The 20,604-nt window shown below is 48.4% G+C and overlaps 1 protein-coding gene and 1 non-coding gene across 5 annotated transcripts in view; both read right to left on the bottom strand.

Moving 5' to 3' along the window:
* Positions 1-20,604, bottom strand: part of Dab1 (DAB adaptor protein 1) — a 1,267,233-nt gene that overhangs the window by 95,973 nt on the left and 1,150,656 nt on the right. The gene's annotated exons all lie outside the window — the stretch shown is intronic.
* LOC123456399 lies at positions 396-502 on the bottom strand. Its single transcript, XR_006634501.1, has one exon. It is a non-coding gene; the product is annotated as a U6 spliceosomal RNA (small nuclear RNA).

Genomic DNA, 20,604 nt, shown 5'->3' with positions numbered 1-20,604 from the left:
CCCCCCTCCACACTTTCCCCTTTGAAATTCCATTCTCCATCACAATCATTGTACTTACATATATACAATATCAACTTATTAAGTACCTTCCTCCCTTCCTTTCTCTTCCCTTTATGTCTCCTTTTTAACTTACTGGCCTCTGCTACTAAGTATTTTCATTCTCACGCAGAAGCCCAATCATCTGTAGCTAGGATCCACGTATGAGAGAGAACATGTGGCGCTTGGCTTTCTGGGTCTGGGTTACCTCACTTAGCATAATCCTTTCCAGGTCCATCCATTTTTCTGCAAATTTCATAACTTCATTTTCCTTTACCGCTGAGTAGAACTCCATTGTATAAATGTGCCACATCTTCATTATCCACTCATCAGTTGAGGGACATCTAGGCTGGTTCCATAAAAATATGGAACGCTTCATGAATTTGCGTGTCATCCTTGCGCAGGGGCCATGTTAATCTTCTCTGTGTCGTTCCAATTTTAGTATATGTGCTGCCGAAGCGAGCACTCAGGTTCTTTTTTTTAAAAATTTATTTATTTATTTATTTATTTGAGAGCGACAGACACAGAGAGGAAGACAGATAGAGGAAGAGAGAGAGAATGGGCGCGCCAGGGCTTCCAGCCTCTGCAAACGAACTCCAGATGCGTGCGCCCCCTTGTGCATCTGGCTAACGTGGGACCTGGGGAACCGAGCCTCGAACCGGGGTCCTTAGGCTTCACAGGCAAGCGCTTAACCGCTGAGCCATCTCTCCAGCCCAGGTTCTTTTTTTTAAACCTAACACATCTGCCAGAACCAAAAAGCCATCACAGAGGGCGTGGCAATTTAAACCTGAGCGTTGCTCTCACTGCTAGCCTGACAACCTGCTCCAGGGAGATGATGACAGACACTGAGGACACTCAAAACCCATCAAAGCAGGAACCCAGGCATTTCGGAGAGCTCAACACTAAAGCAGACTTGCAACACACCAGTCAGGGCCCAGGGAACATTGCAGAAGAGGGATCAGAAGGATTGGAAGAATGGTGGGTGGGAAGGGGTATCCTACACCACAGAGTGATTCATTCACAACTCAGGCTCAATACCAACACCTCCGCTGAGGAGGACTCTCAGGGAAAGAGCGGGGGGGGGGGGAGAAGATGAGATATAAGAGGACCAATAAGAGAGAATGGGATCAATATTCAATTTCTTCATATAGTAAAAACTCCTGGGCTGGAGAGATGGCTTAGCGGTTAAGCGCTTGCCTGTGAAGCCTAAGGACCCCGGTTCAAGGCTCGGTTCCCCAGGTCCCACGTTAGCCAGATGCACAAGGGGGCGCACGCGTCTGGAGTTCGTTTGCAGAGGCTGGAAGCCCTGGCGCGCCCATTCTCTCTCTCTCCCTCTATCTGTCTTTCTCTCTGTGTCTGTCGCTCTCAAATAAATAAATAAATAAAATTTAAAAAAAATTGTTTAAAAAAAAACTCCTAATGAAATAATTTATTTATTTGCAAGGAGAGAGAGAGAGAATTGGCACACCAGCACCTACTGACACTGCAAGCAAACTCCAAATGCATGTGCCACTTTGTGCACCTGTCTTTGCACGGGGTGCTGGAGAATCGAACCTGGGCCATCGGGCTTTGCGAGAGAGAGCCTGTTAACCACCCACTGACCATCTCTCCGGCCTTCCTCAGGCTTTTTGAAAGAAATGTGTTCATTGATTATTCATTGCCAGGCTTCGTTTCTATTATATCTAAATCTTCACAAAACCCCACACGGCAGTATTACAATTTTAACTTTGCTAAGGAAGAAATTGGAAGCTTGAAAGGATTAAAATTTTTCATCCAAGGGGCACACAGTCCTTGAGAGTTCAACCTCAGGACTCTGAAAGCAGCGCACACCTCCTAGTTCCGTGCAGCTGGAATTCACCTTGTCTGCAGAAGAAAGGGTGTGCGTGTGAATTAGGTGACTGACTTCTGCTGTCCTGTTGGCCTCTGGCATCCCGTGACAGCATTTTATAAGTAGCAGTGGGAAAGGAAACTCAAAAATCAAAGCAGGGGCTGGAGAGATGGCTCAGCGGTCAAGGCATTTGCCTGCAATGCCTAAGGAACGTAGTTCGATTCCCCAGGACCCACGTAAACCCAGATGCACAAGGTGGCACATGCATCTGGAGTTCCTCTGCAGTGGCTAGAGGCCCTGGCGCACCCATTCTCTCTCTCACTCTGTCTGCCTATTTCTCTCTCTCTCAGTCTCTCAAATAGATAGTATGAATAAAATATTTTTAAAAAAGCAAACTCCATATAAAGCTCTTTGATTTATGAGACACAATTTATAGCTTGCTCCTGGTTTAAAGATTTTTTTTTTTTTTAAAGTGGAGGGTGATTAAGCCAAAGTAAGGGTGATAATGTTCTATTGGACTATGAAGCCATCTCAGAGCTCATTTAGAAATCCAAAAACTAAATAGCAGAAACGGGGCTATATGTCAACTTACATACCAGACAGACATGGTCTCTACGACCCTGGGCTTATATTCTTGAGCAAGGAAGAAAAGACATTCATTCAAACTCTACCTTAGAGCCAACTGATATGGTCTGATCATCTTCAGACTAAAGCTTCTTTTTGAATAGGATTGTCAGTGAGCCCAGCATATTTTCTGAACCCTGCTATTTCATACTTACATAGACCGAGACAATATTCTATTCTTTGGTGTCTCAGAGTTCTGGGTTGAGAGAGATCCAAGGTATGGGAATGGTTAATGCTGGGGTCTCTATGACCAGGTTACCATGTTGTAAACAAAATTATGGACACAACCATTTACTTCACCGACAGGTATTTATTTGAGATTTAGTAAGGGGTAGAAACTGTTGGAACACCGAGGACAAAGGAATACACATCGCCTCCGTGCTTAAGATCCTTACAGGACAAAATATGTTGGTACCTCCAAGTCTGAGTTTCCTGGTCTGTGAACTGAGGAGAACCAGTCTGTTGTAGGGATTAAAAGAAATGGCACATTTGGGGTTTAGCAAAGGTGTGAGGAAAAGCAAGTGTGCTCAGTAAATGTCGGCTGCTGTTATTAGTAGCCACGTAGCTAGAGGGACGCCAGTAATTAGCTCAGTGCCTGGGAACATCGCGGCCACTCAATAAATGGATGCTGAATAATGAATGAGTAAAATGTTAATATTGCAGGCTGTATAATAGAGATGTGGTTTCTCCTAAGGAATCGGCCTGATGAGCACATTATTTATTTAATCCGTATGACTTCAGGAGCCTCCAGAAGTGGAAGAATTTGGGTGGGGGCGGGGAGGGGAAACTCAGAGATATTTATGAACTGCCCATCCTCGAGTCGTTGAAAGTGGAAGCTAACACAATGTAAAAGCCTGATATCCGGAGCATGCGTTTGCGTACATCAGCACAGAAATAGTTTTCAAAGGTTACCATGACTTGTGGGGAAGGGTCTTCCCCGGGGACAGAATGGGCTCCAAAGACACCATGAGAATTAGCCCGTGTGGTTGGAGGGCTTGGCTCTTTCACAGAGTCCTGAATTCAAATCCTAGGTGAAGTCTCATGAGCTAATTATTGTCTGGGGCTGGAGAGATGGCTTAGCGGTTAAGCGCTTGCCTGGGAAGCCTAAGGACCCCCGGTTCGAGGCTCGATTCCCCAGGACCCACGTTAGCCAGAGGCACAAGGGGGCGCACGCGTCTGGAATTCGTTAGCAGTGGCTGGAGGCCCTGGCGCGCCCATTCTGTCTCTCTCTCTCACTCCCTATCTGCTTCTTTCTCTCTCTGTCAATCTGTCGCTCTCAAATAAATAAAAATAACAAAATATATTTTTTTAATTATCATCTTGTAGGAATTTCGTGGAGGTATAGCTGTTACATTAATAAAGGGCCAAAGATAGCAAGGTGTTTGAAGCCAGTTTTGTATTTGAGCTGATGACTTTAAAAACTGCAAACCCAATTCTACGGAGTAGACTACCACATTTGCACAAATGTGGAGATGCAAATGTCTTAACAGGGGGTGCCTAGGACTACGGTGCACTAACTGAAGTGAACAGGGTCCCCACCCAGCAGACCGCGGGACGCATAATAGCAATGGCTTTGGATACCTGCTTAGAAAGGACTAAACCAGCCCATTGACCAACAGTAAAAGATCTGAGTCTAAGAGAGTGCTAAGCAAGCTTGGGAGCCAGATAACCTGGCTCCAAGGCCCCAACTCCCTTCCACTAGCCATGGGATCTTGGATGCACTGACTAGCCCGTATGAAGGCCAGTTTCCTCATCTGCCAAACGAAGATAAAAACAGGCTCTTTCTTCATGGTAGAGAATGTCAGGGCACGAGGCTAGACAGAAAATTCGCAGGTACATCATGAATCTTGATCATATTAAATAGCTCTTGGGATGGAGGGATGGCTTAGCGGTTAAGGCGTTTGCCTGCAAAGCCAAAGGACCCAGGTTCGATTGCCCCAGGAGCCACATAAGCCAGATGCACAAGGGGGCACAGGCGTCTGGAGTTTGTCTGCAGTGGCTGGAGGCCCTGGAGTGCCCATTCTCTCTCTCTCTCTCTCTCTGTCAAATAAACAAGAAAAATAAATATAAACAAGTGGCTCGCAGCCTGCGTGCTCTAAGGCATGGTTGCTTCCCCCCATGCGCACAGCCCCATTTCTAGGAATGACACATGAGTCAGGAGCAGCGGCGGGATTCGCATCCGGCACACACACAGTCACGAGCTTGCTGCCCTGTGCTGGGGGCTGCTGCTAGATCCCACCATCATGGAAGGCTACAACCAAAGAGGATGTTACATTAACAAAGGGCCAAAGATAGCAAGGGGCTTGAAGCCAGTTTTGTATTTGAACTGCTGATTTCTGATGATCGGGGGACTGGAGAGGTGGCTTAGCGGTTAAGGCACGTGCCTGCGAAGCCCAAGGACCCTGGTTCGATGCTCCAGGTCCCAAGTAATCCAGACGCACATGGTGGCGCACGCGTCTGGAATCCGTTTGCAGTGGCTGGAGGCCCTGGTGTGCCCATTCTCTCTCTCTCTGTCTCTAATAAATAAATTAAAAACCAAATGAAAAACAACAAACAAAGAGGACTTGGAACCAACAGAGGCAATCCTTTCTGACTCTCTTATGTAAACTGACTTTCTAGTCAGTGTCCTCCTCTGGTGATGTAATTACTTGATACTTGAAAACCAGTAACAAATGAAGGGACCCACATAATTAACCGCTACATTAATTAGTTACCCTTTGTTGAAAGGCAAACATCCTGTTAGACGTGTGAGTTCATAATGACTTCCGCGTCAATTCTCGGCTCTGCACGTTCTCCAAGGGTCCCTGCATGTGCGGACCTCTTTGTCTGCCTTCATAGCTACCTGAACCAAGCCCAGTCGTCCCCGGGGCAGCCTCAAGGTCCAACAAAGGGGAGACCTGGATCCCCCGCAGAGCCACTGAAAAGAAAGCTTGAGGCTCCGATAAGCGATGCCTGCCGAGAGCTGCGTGTTTATGCATCCATCCACCCTCACACATTGACTGGGGTCACTCTCACCCCACACAAAAAAAAAATACCACTAGTGGGCACCCAGAAAATGACCCCAGCTGACGTACAGCAAGCACTTCCCGGGGCTCTTCCAGTCAATCCCCACTAACAACGCCAGGAAAGGAACACGGCTGCTCTCAAGTTAGCTCAGCTTCCCAAACCAGCCGTGGCGGCTCACGCTTGGGCTGAGGCCGGAGGGTTATGAGGCTGTTCTTAACCCGGGGCTCCATAGTTAAGTCCCAGGTCAACTTGCACTGCCCAGTGACACCCACATAAAAACAAAACAAAAGCGAAATACTACTATACTACTGCACTGGCTTGCTGCTACATTTGGCACAAATCCACAAGAACCCCACCCAGCCTCCCAACCCCACTTTCTTTTTTTTTTTTTTTAAATTTATTTATTTGAGAGCGACAGACACAGAGAGAAAGACAGAGGGAGAGAGAGAGAATGGGCGCGCCAGGGCTTCCAGCCTCTGCAAACGAACCCCAGACGCGTGCGCCCCCTTGTGCATCTGGCTAACGTGGGACCTGGGGAACCGAGCCTCGAACTGGGGTCCTTAGGCTTCACAGGCAAGCGCTTAACCACTAAGCCATCTCCCCAGCCCCCAACCCCACTTTCAACGACCTCCCCTATCTACTGCAGCCAAGGACACCATAACCAGGCAGATGCCAATGCAGTGTGTGGCCTCTGCAGCGACAATTTCCCCTCTCGCCCTTGGCCGTTCCCCCCTCAGCCCCCCACCATCTATTACCAACACATTGCCAACGGCGGAAGCAATGGCACTTCCTTTCGGCAATGTCGCTCCTGTGATGTGACGGTGGCTTGATCGGAGCTTCGAGTCCCGAGAAGGGCTCTAGCTCCAGGAAGCATGCCGCGGTGACACTCAGAAGCCATCTCCCAGCACCGGGCGGACCCTGACCCTCGGTGACGACCCCCTTCTCTGGGGAGTGTGGCGGGGACTAACTGACATTCCAAATTTGCACTTGCGTGCATAAGTCTAGCATCTCATTATTAAACCAAGCCCGCAGATCGAGCGCCAGGGTTTAAAACACACACACACACACACAAACAAACAAAAAAATCTATAATTACACAGTGTGGATTTTTCTTGCCACCAGCGCCTGTCTGTCCAACCATTTTCATGGGGAGTCTTTCATTCTTTCTGGCTGCTTCTGGTGGAGGCTGGCGACACAAAGTATAGGCTATCATGAAGATGCAAAGTTCAAGGGATTCTCTGTCTCCTATTTTATTTTATTTCCTTTTTTTTTTTTAATTTTATTTTGGAGGTAGGGTCTCACTCTAGTTCAGGCTGACCTGGAATTCACTATGTAGTCTCAGGGTGACCTCGAACTCATGGTGATCCTCCTACCTCTGCCTCCCAAGTGCTGGGATTAAAGGCGTGCACCACCACGCCTGGATTTATTATTTATTTACCTATTTATTTTGGTTTTTCGAGTTAGGGTCTCACTCTAGCCCAGGCTGACCTGGAATTCACTCTGTAGTCTCAGGGTGGCCTTGAACTCATGGTGATCCTCTTACCTCTGCCTTCCTGGGATTAAGGGCGTGCGCCACCACTCTTGGCTTTATTGTTTACTTATTTAGTTTTGTTTTTTTGATGCAGGGTCTTACTCTAGCTCAGGCTGACCTGGAATTCACTCTGTAGCCTCAGGATGGCCTCAAACTCACGGTGATCCTCCGACCTCTGCCTCCCAAGTGCTAGGGTTAATGGCGTGCGCCACCACGCCCAGGTCTTTCTTCTATTTTAAATAGGATAGGGAAAGACTCTTTTTTTTTTTTTTTTTAACTTTTCATTTCTCAAATGGTTCATTTACCCATGGACATTGATTTCCAGCTCCATATGTACATGATGCAAGAATGCTCTTGAGGCTTTCTGGAAAACTGACTCAGTGGCTTCCTGCCTGGTGCCGGTCCCAGAAATGTTCCACCCCAGGAAGCTGGCAGTGACCGGCACGAGGTTGGTCCTCACCAGGGCTGGACACACAGATGAGGGGAAAGTCAGTATGACTGGGACACTGAAGACCCCCCCCCCCCCACGCCAGGCCCCTCCAGAGCGAATGGACAGCATCCAGCTATTTCGAGATATTCTTCAGCCTCTGGCTAACATGGAAGCTGCTGGAAGCTCAATGAGCTGAGGAGCCCTGTACCCCATTCCTGATGCTTCAGGCTTTAGTCTTCTTATCGTTCACAAGAAGCTACAAGGTGGCTTTAAGGGGGTGGGGGCAAACACATTCCACGTCCATATGGCCCCCTGTATTCAGGTGCCACATCCATGAGCTCAACTCACAGGATCAAAATTATTCCTGCTTAAAAAAAAAAAAAACAACTATGTCTTGGGGCTGGAGAGGTGGCTTAGCGCTTAAGGTGCTTGCCTGCAAAGCCAAAGGACCTTGGTTCGATTCCCCAGGACCCACATAAACCAGATGCACAAGGTGGTGCATGCATCAGGAGTTCATTTGCAGTGGCTGGAAGCCCTGGCGTGCCCATTCTCTCTCTCTCTCTCAAATAAATAAATAAAAATAAAATATTTAAAAACTATGTCTTGGGCTGGAGAGATGGCTTAGCGGTTAAGTGCTTGCCTGTGAAGCCTAAGGACCCCAGTTCGAGGCTCGGTTCCCCAGGTCCCACGTTAGCCAGATGCACAAGGGGGCGCACGCGTCTGGAGTTCGTTTGCAGCGGCTGGAGGCCCTGGCGCGCCCATTCTCTCTCTCTCTCTGTCACACTCAAGTAAATAAATAAAAATGAACAAAAAAATTTTAAAAAACTACGTCTTTACTGAACATGTAGAGCATATATATATATAAATATATATATTTATATATATTATATATATATATATGCTCTACATGCTCAACATTATACTAGGTACTATAAATAACTGAAATGATTGAAAGTATAAGGGGGGATAGGTATAGGGCCTATGCACATTCTATACCATTCTATATGGGACTAGAGCATCTGCATTTTTTTTTTTAATCTAAGTACCAATTCTCCTATGAGATCACTGTGTAGCATGATCACGAAGCCCAGAACGGCCACCATGGGGAGACCTGGGTAAAGGACACCTCAGTCATCCTGGGCTAAGACGGTGACAGTTATGAGGGAATGTGGGCGGGACTGAGAGATTGGCACGAGGCCAGTTCAACCTGACTCATTTGGGTCCGGCGTGGTTATCAAGTGTCCGGCCTGTGCAGAAGGGTGGGTGCTGGACCCCGGGGAGAGCGCCCTGCCTCGGTCCACAGCAGGACAGCACCTGCCAAGGGGCAAGAAGCCTGTAACATCCCAGACATGCAATTTCAGCTCTGTAGAACGGCATCATTTAGAAACTTCTGTGAGGGCTGGAGAGATGGCTTAGCGGTTAAGGCACTTGCCTGTGAAGTCTAAGGACCCAGGTTCGACTCTCCGGGCCCCACGGAAGCCAGACACACACACAGCCTTACGGAAGTGCGCAAGGTCCCACCTCTGTACAAGGTGGCACACACGTCTGGAGTTCAATGACAGTGACTGGAGGCCCTGGTGCGCCTGTTCTCTCTCTCTGTCTCAAATAAGAAAGGCCAAAAATAAAACCATACTCTGCTGCACTGAGAAGGCGACCTATCTTACTAGGCAGTATACCACTGGATCTGATCACTTTCACACAAATGACTCCCATGTAGTCCGAACACCCTGGTCGTCAATGGATGGGAAAGGAAAATTAAGTTGCCCTTCAGGACCGATAGTCTAAGGAGAAACATTGCTGTCACACAGGGCAGACGTTAAATTAGCCTCAACTGATTTTTTTTAAAAGAAAATATTTATTTACTTATTTGAGAGAGAGAAAGACACAGGAAAGGGAGAGAGAGAGAGAATGGGCATGCCTGGGCCTCCAGCCTCTGCAAACGAACTCCAGACGCGTGCGCCCCTTTGTGCATCTGGCTAACGTGGCTCCTGGCCTTAACCGCTAAGCCATCTCTCCAGCCCACCCCAACTGATTTTATTTATTTATTGCTTATTTTTATTTATTTGAGTGTGACAGACAGAGAGAGAAAGAGGCAGAGAGAGAGAGAAAGAGAGAGAATGGGCGTGCCGTGGCCTCCAGCCACTGCAAACGAACTCCAGACGCGTGCGCCCCCTCGTGCATCTGGCTAACGTGGGTCCTGGGGAATCGCGCCTCGAACCGGGGTCCTTAGGCTTCACAGGCAAGCGCTTAACCACTAAGCCATCTCTCCAGCTCTCAACTGATTTTTTAACACTGAGGTATGTTTACATAAACAGAAAGTGTGCTGGGAGTCAGGGTTGGGAGGGTTTCAGTTAGTTTAAATCATGACTTGTTATTTTAATCCCTGCCCCATGCTACAGGAAGCGGCTAGGTAAAGAATTTTTTTTTTTTTTTTTTTTTTTTCTGGTCTACCCTGTATGTGTTAAGGGCACCTAGTGTACCTGGAAGGAGGGCTGGCAATGGCTGTACTAAGACTGCTGTGACCAGATGGTGCTTGGCGACACATGGGTTGGGATTTGGGAGGAGGTTAGCCTGAGATTTGGACTTCATGAGCAAAAGTTATAGAAAAATGAGCAAGGGGCTGTAGGTGGGAATCTTGCCAACAGGGTGGGAACTTGGGGGGGGGGGGCAGGTCAGAGAGAAAGCTTCCAGTCGCTGGGTCACTTCCCTCATAGAGATGTCCTTAATTCCTACTCCTGTCCACTCAGGCCGCCTCTAGCTCAAATAAGTACTGTTGGGATAAACGTCCCCATCTGCTCACACTGTAAATGATCTCAGCCCTAGAGAGATGGCGAGGGGGAGGAGGCAGGGGGTGGGGACCCTCTGGGGATCTGAGATCTCCCCCTAGCTCACGTCTCTGGCTGGGGCCCTCCGCAGGTTTGGGGTGAATCCGGGTCTTTTACAGATGCTTCTGTTTTGATCCCGTGGCAACAAATACCTTAATTGATGCAAAATACCTTAGTGACGAGGACATGCCGGGAATGGGGATGGAGTGCTGTGAACTAATTGGACCCTGGAGCGAATGAGAGAGAAAAAAAATGTACTTTTCAAAAATGCAAGCTCAAAGAGCCTGGAACAGAACAAGGGCCATTCAAGTCGCTCTCTTCCTCTCTCCCTCTCTCTCTCTCTCTCTCTCTCTGTGTGTGTGTGTGTGTTTCCCACCTCCACATTTGCTGCTCTAAGGAGAGGTGCAGGGGAGTAACCACAGCAAACCCCCCTCCCCCCATAGGTGCCCGTCACATTATATTATTACAATCCTACATTTCAATTAAAGCGATGTAGCCAATTTAAAAGTTCTACTGTGTGCCACTCACAGCACCCAGATCTAAGGATCCGGCTCACACATTTTAATACCCCACTCTCCCCCTTATCATTTTCATGTAAATCAGGTTGAACACTCCCCTTTCTTCGTCTCATCGAACCCTGCAAATACGACGCCAATTAAACAGCCTGTGCGCAGGCAGCTCCAGCACGCAGTGTGATCTAATTGCGCCACTCTGGTTCTTCCCCCTAAAGTTTTCATTCTTTCTTCTAAACACTTTTTTTTAAAGAAATTTTTCAATGTGCACGTTCGAAATTTTACAAGTGATAACGGTTTCCTTCTAAGGGACACACGGGGCCAGAGCACAGCAGGTCTGGGCGCTTCGTGTTCCTAGTTCCTCTCTGACCAGGTTTAGGGGGGAGGGTCTTGGTGCTTCGTGGGGGGTCACAGCTACATTCCTGGCTTGCTACCAGTCCCCAGGTGTGGGGCAGACCTTCTTCTCCCTGCCAACAGCCAGCCCCTGGATCCTGAGCTCGCCAATAAAATACTAACGCCTGGGGCTGGAGAGATGGCCTAGCGGTTAAGCGCTTGCCTGTGAAGCCGAAGGACCCCGGTTCGAGGCTCGGTTCCCCAGGACCCACGTTAGCCAGATGCACAAGGGGGCGCACACGTCTGGAGTTCGTTTGCAGAGGCTGGAAGCCCTGGCGCGCCCGTTCTCTCTATCTCCCTCTGTCTTTCTCTCTGTGTCTGTCGCTCTCAAATAAATAAATAAATAATTAAAAAAAAAATACTAACGCCTGCCTTACTGGACTAGTCTACCTTTGAAACCTGCTACCTAAATGCACCACTTAAAAAAGAAAGGAAGAAAGAAAGAAAGAAAAAAATTCTTTCCCCTCCTCTTAGGCAACAGTAATTGCCCTGAGTTAACCTTTTCTCAAACTGACACAAGATATTAAACGGCACACAGGAGCTCCTTATATTTGATATTTATTTGATGTCTTGAAATCTCTCTTCCAGCTCATTTAATCTCCTAACACCCCCTCCCCCAGTCTCTGGGCTGAGTGTTTGGGGTTGGTGTGTGGGTTTCCAGTCCCTTTAATCTCAACAAGGCATGGGCTCATTAAGTCTACTTCGGCACAGGGGGTGGGAGGAGTGGGTGTTCTGTTTGCCCCATTTATATGTTTTATCACAAATTTTAGGTCATTTCCCAAGTTCCGTGGGGCCACGCAGCCCTTCTCATAACAGCAAGCATAAACCATCTTTGATGTATGTGGGTCTGGGTGAGCCCCAAAGGGACCCAGTGGGGAGGGCAGAGCTTTCCCTCCTTTTTTTTTTGGTCTAAGAAGGGCCAGGCAGGATTGCAAATCACAAAAATTTGAATTTTCACTCATCTATTACAAAGGTCCAGAAAGAAAAGAGCTTGAGACATATAGAGTAGGTTCCTTTGATTCAATGGCCGAATAAAAGGAAGTCTATTTCAAATCAAAGCGCAAAGGACACAACAGGGCACGCTCATCCTCCGTTTCCTACGCCCCTGTTTATTAGAAGCCAAAGTGACAACGATCCTGCTCGTGTCCCCAAGACTCACAGACAGACAGAGGGGGAGACGCACACAAATATAGACATTGTAAAAAGTTGTAAAAGCAGCCAGGGGCTGGAGAGATGGCTTAGCGGCTAAGGCACTTGCCTGTGAAGCCTAAAGACCCGGGTTCGATTCCCCAGGACCCACGTACGCCCGATGCACGCGTCTGGAGTTCCCTTGTGGTGGCCTGGTGTGCCCTTTCTCTCTCTCCTTCCCTCTGCCTGTTTCTCAAATAAATAAATAAATAAAAATTAAAAAGCAGCCAGGCGCACTGGCACATGCCTTTAATCCCAGTACTCGGAGGCAAAGGTAGGAGGATTGCCGTGGGTTCAAGGCCAGCCAGGTCCTGGGGAATTGAACCTGGGCCCTTTGGCTTTGTAGGCAAACGCCTTAACCACAAAGCCATTTTTTCAGCCCTGAGAACCAGCAATCTATGCAGCATGAATGTCAGCAAATGAAGCCTCCACAGCCCAGGTGCAGCACCTTTAAATTTGCACCCCAGTGAGAAAACGAGAGCATATGCCTATACCTACAACAGTCAGTCTGGGGTTGAAAGCCAAGGTCTGCCCCTTCCCAACCCTGCACCACCATCCCAAGCTTGGAGCACACCTGCTGTGGTTCTTTCTATGTAAAAAGCATTATTTTAGCTGGGCGTGGTGGCACATGCCTTTAATCCTAGCACTCGGGGAGGCAGAGGTAGGAGGACCGCCGTGAGTTCGAGGCCACCCTGAGACTCCAGAGTGAATTCCAGGTCAGCCTGGGCTAAAGCGAGACCCTCTCTGGAAATACAGAACAAAACACAGAGAAGCAGTCTTCCTGGTTGTGGGAGAACTCAAGGTGTGCTGGGACGGCTTTTTAGGGCATGGTTGTGATTAGTACCACAATTCATGCAAACACATGAGTTATGAACACTCACTGGAAGGCTAGGCAGACAACACATGTCGGACACGGTTCTCTGTGACCCACGCGCACTGTGTAGCCTTCCCCCAGCCACACCGCGAGGAGGACAGGAGTGGCCTTTCACATTCCTGCAGGAGGGGCAGGAAAAAGGGGCGTGGTGCATAGTTGGGGTTCCTAAGTGTTCACCTGAACGATTCTACGATGCTCAGGCCATTAAGTGATTTTACCCACAATCCACTGTGCCTAGTCAATAACGCTAGGTGTCACGGAAATGGTCAGCAGCCTTCAAACGCTGGGCGGATCGATGCCTATGACCTCCCAGGGAGGCAGAAATGTACGCATTCTCCTCACCCAGACTGTGAGGCCCCCCCCCCGGAGATGAACAAAAGACCCCCTGTGACACAGAACACAGAGGCAGGTCACCCTTGGCGTCCGTTTGCACATGGACGCTTTAGGTAAGCGGCCACATGTGTCCACTCATCCATCACGTGTGGACAGAGCATGTGGCCTTTCCCTAGCCTGTCCTGCACTAGGGAGACACCAGCCCTTGCCTCTGTTTCCAAACAAAAGCGAGGCCACACGCTTAAGGAAAACCTTGGGACGACTCAGGAGGCATCATGGTGATGGAAAGAAATTGACCGCAGTGCTCAGTACTGCAATATCTCTATCGCACCTTCCAAGGCTCAGGGGCTAATGCGGAAGAGGTGGTGGAAAGAACGTAAGAGCCAAAGGAAGGGTAGGACTCCTTACAACGTGCTCCCTCCAGACACAAAATGGCCTGGATATCCATGACCTCGCAGCGCCTGACACTCCCTACACAAGACCATCACAAGAGGAGGAAAAGATCATGACATTGAAATTAAAAGACAGACTGATTGAGATGGGGAGGGGGAAAGTAGGGGGAGGGAGGGGATTACCAATGGGGTATTTTTTTATAATCATGGAAGTTATTAATAAAAATTTGGGGAAGAAAAAGGAAAAGCCAGAATTCAACGACAGGTAAGATTCTGAGTTCCCGTTCATTTTGGGGAGCTGGTGGGGGGAGTTTTCTGACCCTCCCAGCTGGGTCTACCAAGTTGAAGAGAACGAGGCCCCACCAGGACAGGTTCCACAGGTAGCCTCGGAGTCTTGTTGTTGGATCCCTATCGTACCAGTGGTACCGGGCTCACGGCAATTGTACTGTTTATCACACCTGCGGAGGAGCGGTACGTCTCATTTGCTCACTCAAAATGTCCTGAAATTGCGAAGGGGGTTCTCGTAATTTACTGGTACACAGATTTACATCCCTACTGGACAGACTTCAGGGCTGGTCTTCAAACATGGGTCTCTGCTCCAGCTTCATGTGCAGCTGGGAGTTCAAGCACCAGCCACGCCCCCTCTGCACGGACAGACTGAATATTAGGTCACAACTCATTAAGTCTCTTCCAAGAAGCCCAAACGCTATCAACGCAAATTTCGGTGGCTGATATCTTACAGCATGAAGAGATTATTATTATTATTATTATTTTAAATTTATTTATTTATTTATTTGAGAGTGACAGACACAGAGAGAAAGACAGATAGAGGGAGAGAGAGAGAGAATGGGCGTGCCAGGGCTTCCAGCCTCTGCAAACGAACTCCAGACGTGTGCGCCCCCTTGTGCATCTGGCTAACGTGGGTCCTGGGGAACCGAGCCTCGAACCAGGGTCCTTGGGCTTCACAGGCAAGCACTTAACTGCTAAGCCATCTCTCCAGCCCGAGATTATTTTTTTAATTAATTTTTATTTGAGACAGAGAAAGAGAGAGAGGGAGGGAGGGAGACAGAATGGGCACACCATGCCTCCAGCCACCATGAACGAACTCCACACGCATGCGCCACCATGTGCATCTGGCTAACGTGGGACCTGGAGAACCGAACCTGGGTCCTCAGGCTTCACAGGTAAGCGCCTTAACCGCTAAGCCATCCCTCTTCAGCCCAATATATTTTTTTTAAATGGGATGTTGAAATGTTTCCATAGAAATAAATGCATTACAAGAGGATGCATTGCTTAAAAAAAAAAAAAAACAAATGGCCGGGCGTGGTGGCGCACGCCTTTAATCCCAGCACTCGGGAGGCAGAGGCAGGAGGATCGCTGTGAATTCACGGCCACCCTGAGACTCCATAGTGAATTCCAGGTCAGCCTGGGCTAGAGAGAGACCCTACCTTGAAAAACCAAAAAAAAAAAAAAAAAAAGTTTGTTAGCACCATTTATATTCCAGGAGCCAGATGGTGCGACATACCCAGGAACATCGGTGGCACCAGCTCCTGCCTTTCAACCCTCAGCCTACTGAAGGAGGGCAGGCAGTGTCCTGGGAGGCAGGCAGTCCCTGTGCCTAGGGCAGCTGCTTATATCTGTTGCATGCTGACTGGGAACTAAGTAGTCTATGAAGGAGCTTCATTTCCATAACAACCTTCACTTCACTGACACCGTGATTACAATGAGAGAGCAGACATCAGACCACAGGCATCGCAGTAGAAAGCTGGACCTCAGCCCAGAGCCTGCCTGACGCGAGCATCCTTGTCTTGCTCGTTCTACGGTGGGTGCTTTGGCCTTGACAGATGAATGGAGGAGACATGTGCGTCAGGAGGGGTAACCAAGGAGCAGAGCAAGTATCAGACTCCGAGAAGAATTGCTTTCAGGGGCCGGAATCAGGGAGGGTTCATCCAGTGGAGCCCACGGAGCCAGGCTCCAAGGCTGAGCGGGCGAAACAGGGAGGGGAGCGGCATTGTCAAGAGGTGGAAAGCGGGCTGGAGAGATTGCCCAGTGGTTAAGGCGCTTGCCTGAGAAGCCTAAGGACCCAGGTTCGATTCCCCAGGACCGACGTAAAGCCCGATGCACAAGGGGGCGCACGCGTCTGGAGTTCTTTTTGCAGTGGCTGGAGGCCCTGGCACACTCATTCTCTGTCTCTGTATCTCTCACTCTCTCTGTTCTCTCTGTCTCCCTCTACTTGCAAATACAGTAAATTTGTTTGTACATAGTAGAACTGTGAGAAATGTTGACTTTTCTAAGTTTATTATTTGATGTTTCATTGAGTTATTTGAGAGCAACAGACAAAGGGCGCACCAGGGCCTCCAGCTGCTGCAAATGAACTCCAGATCCACACGCCACCTTGTGCATCTGGCTTAGGTGGGTAATAGGGAATGGAAAATCAACAGGGTCCTTTGGCTTCACAAGCAACTGCCTAACTGCTAAGCCCTCTCTCCAGTTCAATAATTAAAAGAAAGAAAGGAAGGAAGGAAGGAAGGAAGGAGGGAGGGAGGGAGGGAGGGAGGGAGGGAGGGAGGGAGGGAGGGAGGGAAGGAAGGAAGGAAGGAAGGAAGGAAGGAAGGGAGGTTGAGTCACCTATATCTTGAGCTCTTTTGAAACGGACGGCACAATTGTATCAGGCCAGGATGTATCTCTAGCAGAGGGAAGACCTCCTGTTTTCTAGGGCCATTCCATTGCAAGTACAAACACCTAGCAGGCCTGGTTCAACGCTTTTCCTCCAATCACTCATTCTTCTAGAATTTTCTTTTTAATTTTTTTTGTTTATTTATTTTATTTATTTGAGAGCAACAGACAGAGAAAGAGGCAGAGAGAGAGAAAGAAAGAGGGAGGGGGAGAATGGGTGCACCAAGGCCTCCAGCCACTGCAAAGGAACCCCAGACGCGTGCGCCCCCTTGTGCATCTGGCTAACGTGGGTCCTGGGGAATCGAGCCTCGAACCGGGGTCCTTAAGCTTCACAGGCAAGCGTTTAACCGCTAAGCCATCTCTCCAGCCCTCGTCTAGAATTTTCATCTCGGCTATATCTCCACATGACGGACACTCTCCTAGAACGCTCCAATCTACTGTTGATAAACAAACAAACAAAAAACCCACAGTAACATATCACAACTTGAAAGGGGTGATTCATCTATTTATTTTTAACATGTGATTTATCTATTTGTTTTTAACATGGCGACTGCCTTCTGCTCCCAGTCAAGCAGATGGGCTACATGGGCTCGACCCTGTCTGTGTTGATGACTCAGTGATGAATCCTTGGTGCTTGTTAGGGCTGATCAATGAATAGTTGCTGAATAGATAAATGACGGTTTAACCCCCACCCTGCGTCTAAAATACGTCTGTAATGAGGTTCAGGGTAGGTGACCACGAGTCAAAAAACAAACGTCAAGTCTTGCTCCAGGCTCTGTAATGTTCAATGCGCATAGCTTCCACTGTGAATATCTCAGTTTCAATGTCTGCCAAACAAAGCTAACAATCCTCTCATTAGACACTTTCCGATAGATTACAAGTGTCTAACGCACGGAAGTCTTCAATGTCATTACGAAATTATTGCTGTCATACTTTCTTTTCACTCTAGGGTCTAACGCGGAAAAGAAACAGTATCAATTGAATTGCAGCATTCCTTTCTGCCTCTCTAGAAGTTTGCCTCTGGTCTGACAGACTTCAGTATGTCACGGAGCCTCAGGGATCTCTACTTCAAATGAGAGTCAAGGACACACTTCAGATTAAAAGCAATGTTACTTCCCAGGTGTCTGTCCATCACCAGCACACGACAATGTGGCTTGCTGTGGCCTCTGATAATGGGCTTCCCGATCTAGCCCAGCAGATGAATTCCTGGTCTGGCTGTCGTGTGCAGGAGAAACCCTCTGAGTAGCTATGAATGGAACCGCCTCGCAGAGAGCGGGGCAAACAGAGAGGGGTTCCTTCGACTGTTAGGCCAATGTGTTCTCTCAAGTCTGGTAAACTCCACGGACCAGTGATCACACATGCTTGTCTGAATTCTCTTGCACATAAGAGCTCTCTGGTCAGCTAGACACCAAATGGTTTTGAACAGTGAGCCTCACTCTAAAGCAATCTATGAGATACACACACACACACACACACACACACACACACACACACACCAACAAATTCCATTCTTCTATTCACACATTCTTTTTTTTGAGGTAGGGTATCACTCTAGCTCAGGCTGACCTGGAATTCACTATGTAGGCCTCAGGGTGGCCTTGAACTCATGGTGATCCCCCAACCGCTGCCTCCTGAGTGCTGGGATCAAAGGGTTGTGCCACCATGCCTGGCACATTCATTTTTTAAATATTTTTTTTATTTATTTGAGAGCGACAGACACAGAAAGAGAGAGGGATAGAGAGAGAGAATGGGTGCGCCAGGGTCTCCAGCCACTGCAAAGGAACTCCAGATGCGTGCGCCCCCTTGTGCGTCTGGCTTTACGTGCATACTGGGGAATGGAGCCTCGAACAGGGGTCCTTAAGCTTCACAAGCAAGTGCCTTAACCTCTAAGCCATCACTCCAACCCCCACTCATTCATTTTTAAAGCTCCACGAGTAAAAACTAATTCAGCACCGAAAGATAAGAGGTCCCAAACTCAAAATAGTCACATTCTAGAAAGTACACACTGTCAATTACAAGTTTAAATTGGTTTTGTTTATTTTTATTTATTTATTTGAGAGTGACAGACAGAGAGTGTGGGGGGGGGGAGAGAGAATGGGCGCACCAGGGCTTCCAGCCACTGCAAATGAACTCCAGACGCGTGCGCCCCCTTGTGCATCTGGCTAACGTGGGTCCTGGGGAACCGAGCCTCGAACTGGGGTCTTTAGGCTTCACAGGCAAGCGCTTAACCGCTAAGCCATCTCTCCAGCCCCTGGGTGCACTCTTCTATTCCATGCAACTCTCCCCCATCTGCCCTGGGGAGAATGTGGGCCCTGGAAAAGAACCACCTATTGCTGTATTGCTAACTGGATGTATTGTCAAACTACCTCCTAGGTTTTAATCAGTTCTGCTCTCAGCTTTGGTAAGAAAATTCCTTTTCTTCCTCTTTCTTCCTTCCTTCCCTCCCTCCCTCTGTCCCTTCCCTTCCTCCCTCCCTCTGTCTCTCCCTCCCTCCCTTCCTTCTGTCCTTAATTTGGCAATGGGGAACAGTCAATGCAGTGAGTCCTAGCTGGTAGAATGCTTAAACTAAGTGACTGATGAGTGTTCATCTCTAAATGAAGCATGTAGCTCATCCCCTCCAAGATCGGGGAAAATGAGACCAAAAAGAGAGAGAGAGAGAGAGAGAGAGAGAGAGAAGAAAAGAAAAGAAAGAGCCAGATCACAGGGAAGAGGAACACTGCGGAACTCTGGCGTCTAGACAAGACAGAGCCACTGCGTCCACAAACTCACACCAGATGGGTCTACCTGCACATGGGGCGGCCAGTGAGCCGTGAACATCCTATTATAAATGGGGTAGGCTCTTAGGAAGTCATGGCCCCCTCCCCATGAGCCAATGACCGTTAAAGGTCAAAAGAGGGGCGGAATCATTCTATCTCACAGTCACCAGAAAGTAATGAGACGAAGGGGTGCAATGAGATCGAGGGGGGGATAAGGGAGGGTCATGAGAGGCAGACGTGACCAAAATGTTATATATATATATATATATATATATATATATATATATATATATATATATATATATATATATATGAAAATGTCAAAGAAACCAATAAAAAATGTAAAACCTAGCTATTCTCCATATGTAATAACAGTGTGCTGGATTTGGCCTACAAGCCACTGCAGTTCACTGTTGCTGACTCTAAATTTCTATTTATTTATTTGAGAGAAAGAGAAAGAGGGGGAGAGAGAGAGAGAGAGAGAGAGAGAGAGAGAGAGAGAGGGAGGGAGGGAGGAAGGGAGAGAATGGGCACGCTGGGGCCTTCAGCTGCTGCAAATGAACTCCAGATGCGTGCGCCCCCTTGTGCATCTGGCTTACGTGGGTCCTGGGGAATCAAACCTGGGTCCTTTGGCTTTGCAGACAAGCGCCTTAACTGCTAAGCCATCTCTCCAGCCCCGCTGCTGACTCTAGATGGGGAAAGTAAGTGTACGTGGTTGGTGTGGAAGTCTACTCTCCTAACCTTGCTCAGCACAGCCTGACACCCCAGCCCTGGTGCCAAGCCCATGTGCTTTCTGACAAACAAAGACAAAGGGGAAGAGCCCAGACTCCTGGCGTGCACTCTCTCTCCTAGGGTGGGATTCAACTCTGGGCTTCAACTGCCTGCTGCTTTTAGGGAATGCCTCAAAGCCACTGTGAGATAGTTTCTATGGAAACAGACCCGATCTTCCTCCCTCAGTGATCCCTGTTTAATTTCCTTCCCCTGACCAAAATGTGAATGTGAAATTGGGGACCGGTCACGGGAGTGCCATCGACTCTCCCCAGCCAGTTTGTGTTTGGGATTTCCAGATCCACTTTACAGGTAGAACTGACCTGTTGACCGACTGCTGAAGACGTAAGAAATACGGAACGCTGTGGACAAAGGTTCACCTTTGTGTTGAGTTCCTAATAAGTAAAAAATGGCAGAGGTAGGAGGATCGCT

This window comes from Jaculus jaculus, chromosome 21, assembly GCF_020740685.1.
Source record: "Jaculus jaculus isolate mJacJac1 chromosome 21, mJacJac1.mat.Y.cur, whole genome shotgun sequence".
Classification (NCBI taxonomy): domain Eukaryota; kingdom Metazoa; phylum Chordata; class Mammalia; order Rodentia; family Dipodidae; genus Jaculus; species Jaculus jaculus.
Note: the sequence above shows the minus strand (reverse complement) of the source record. Positions and strands in the feature narration are given on the sequence as shown.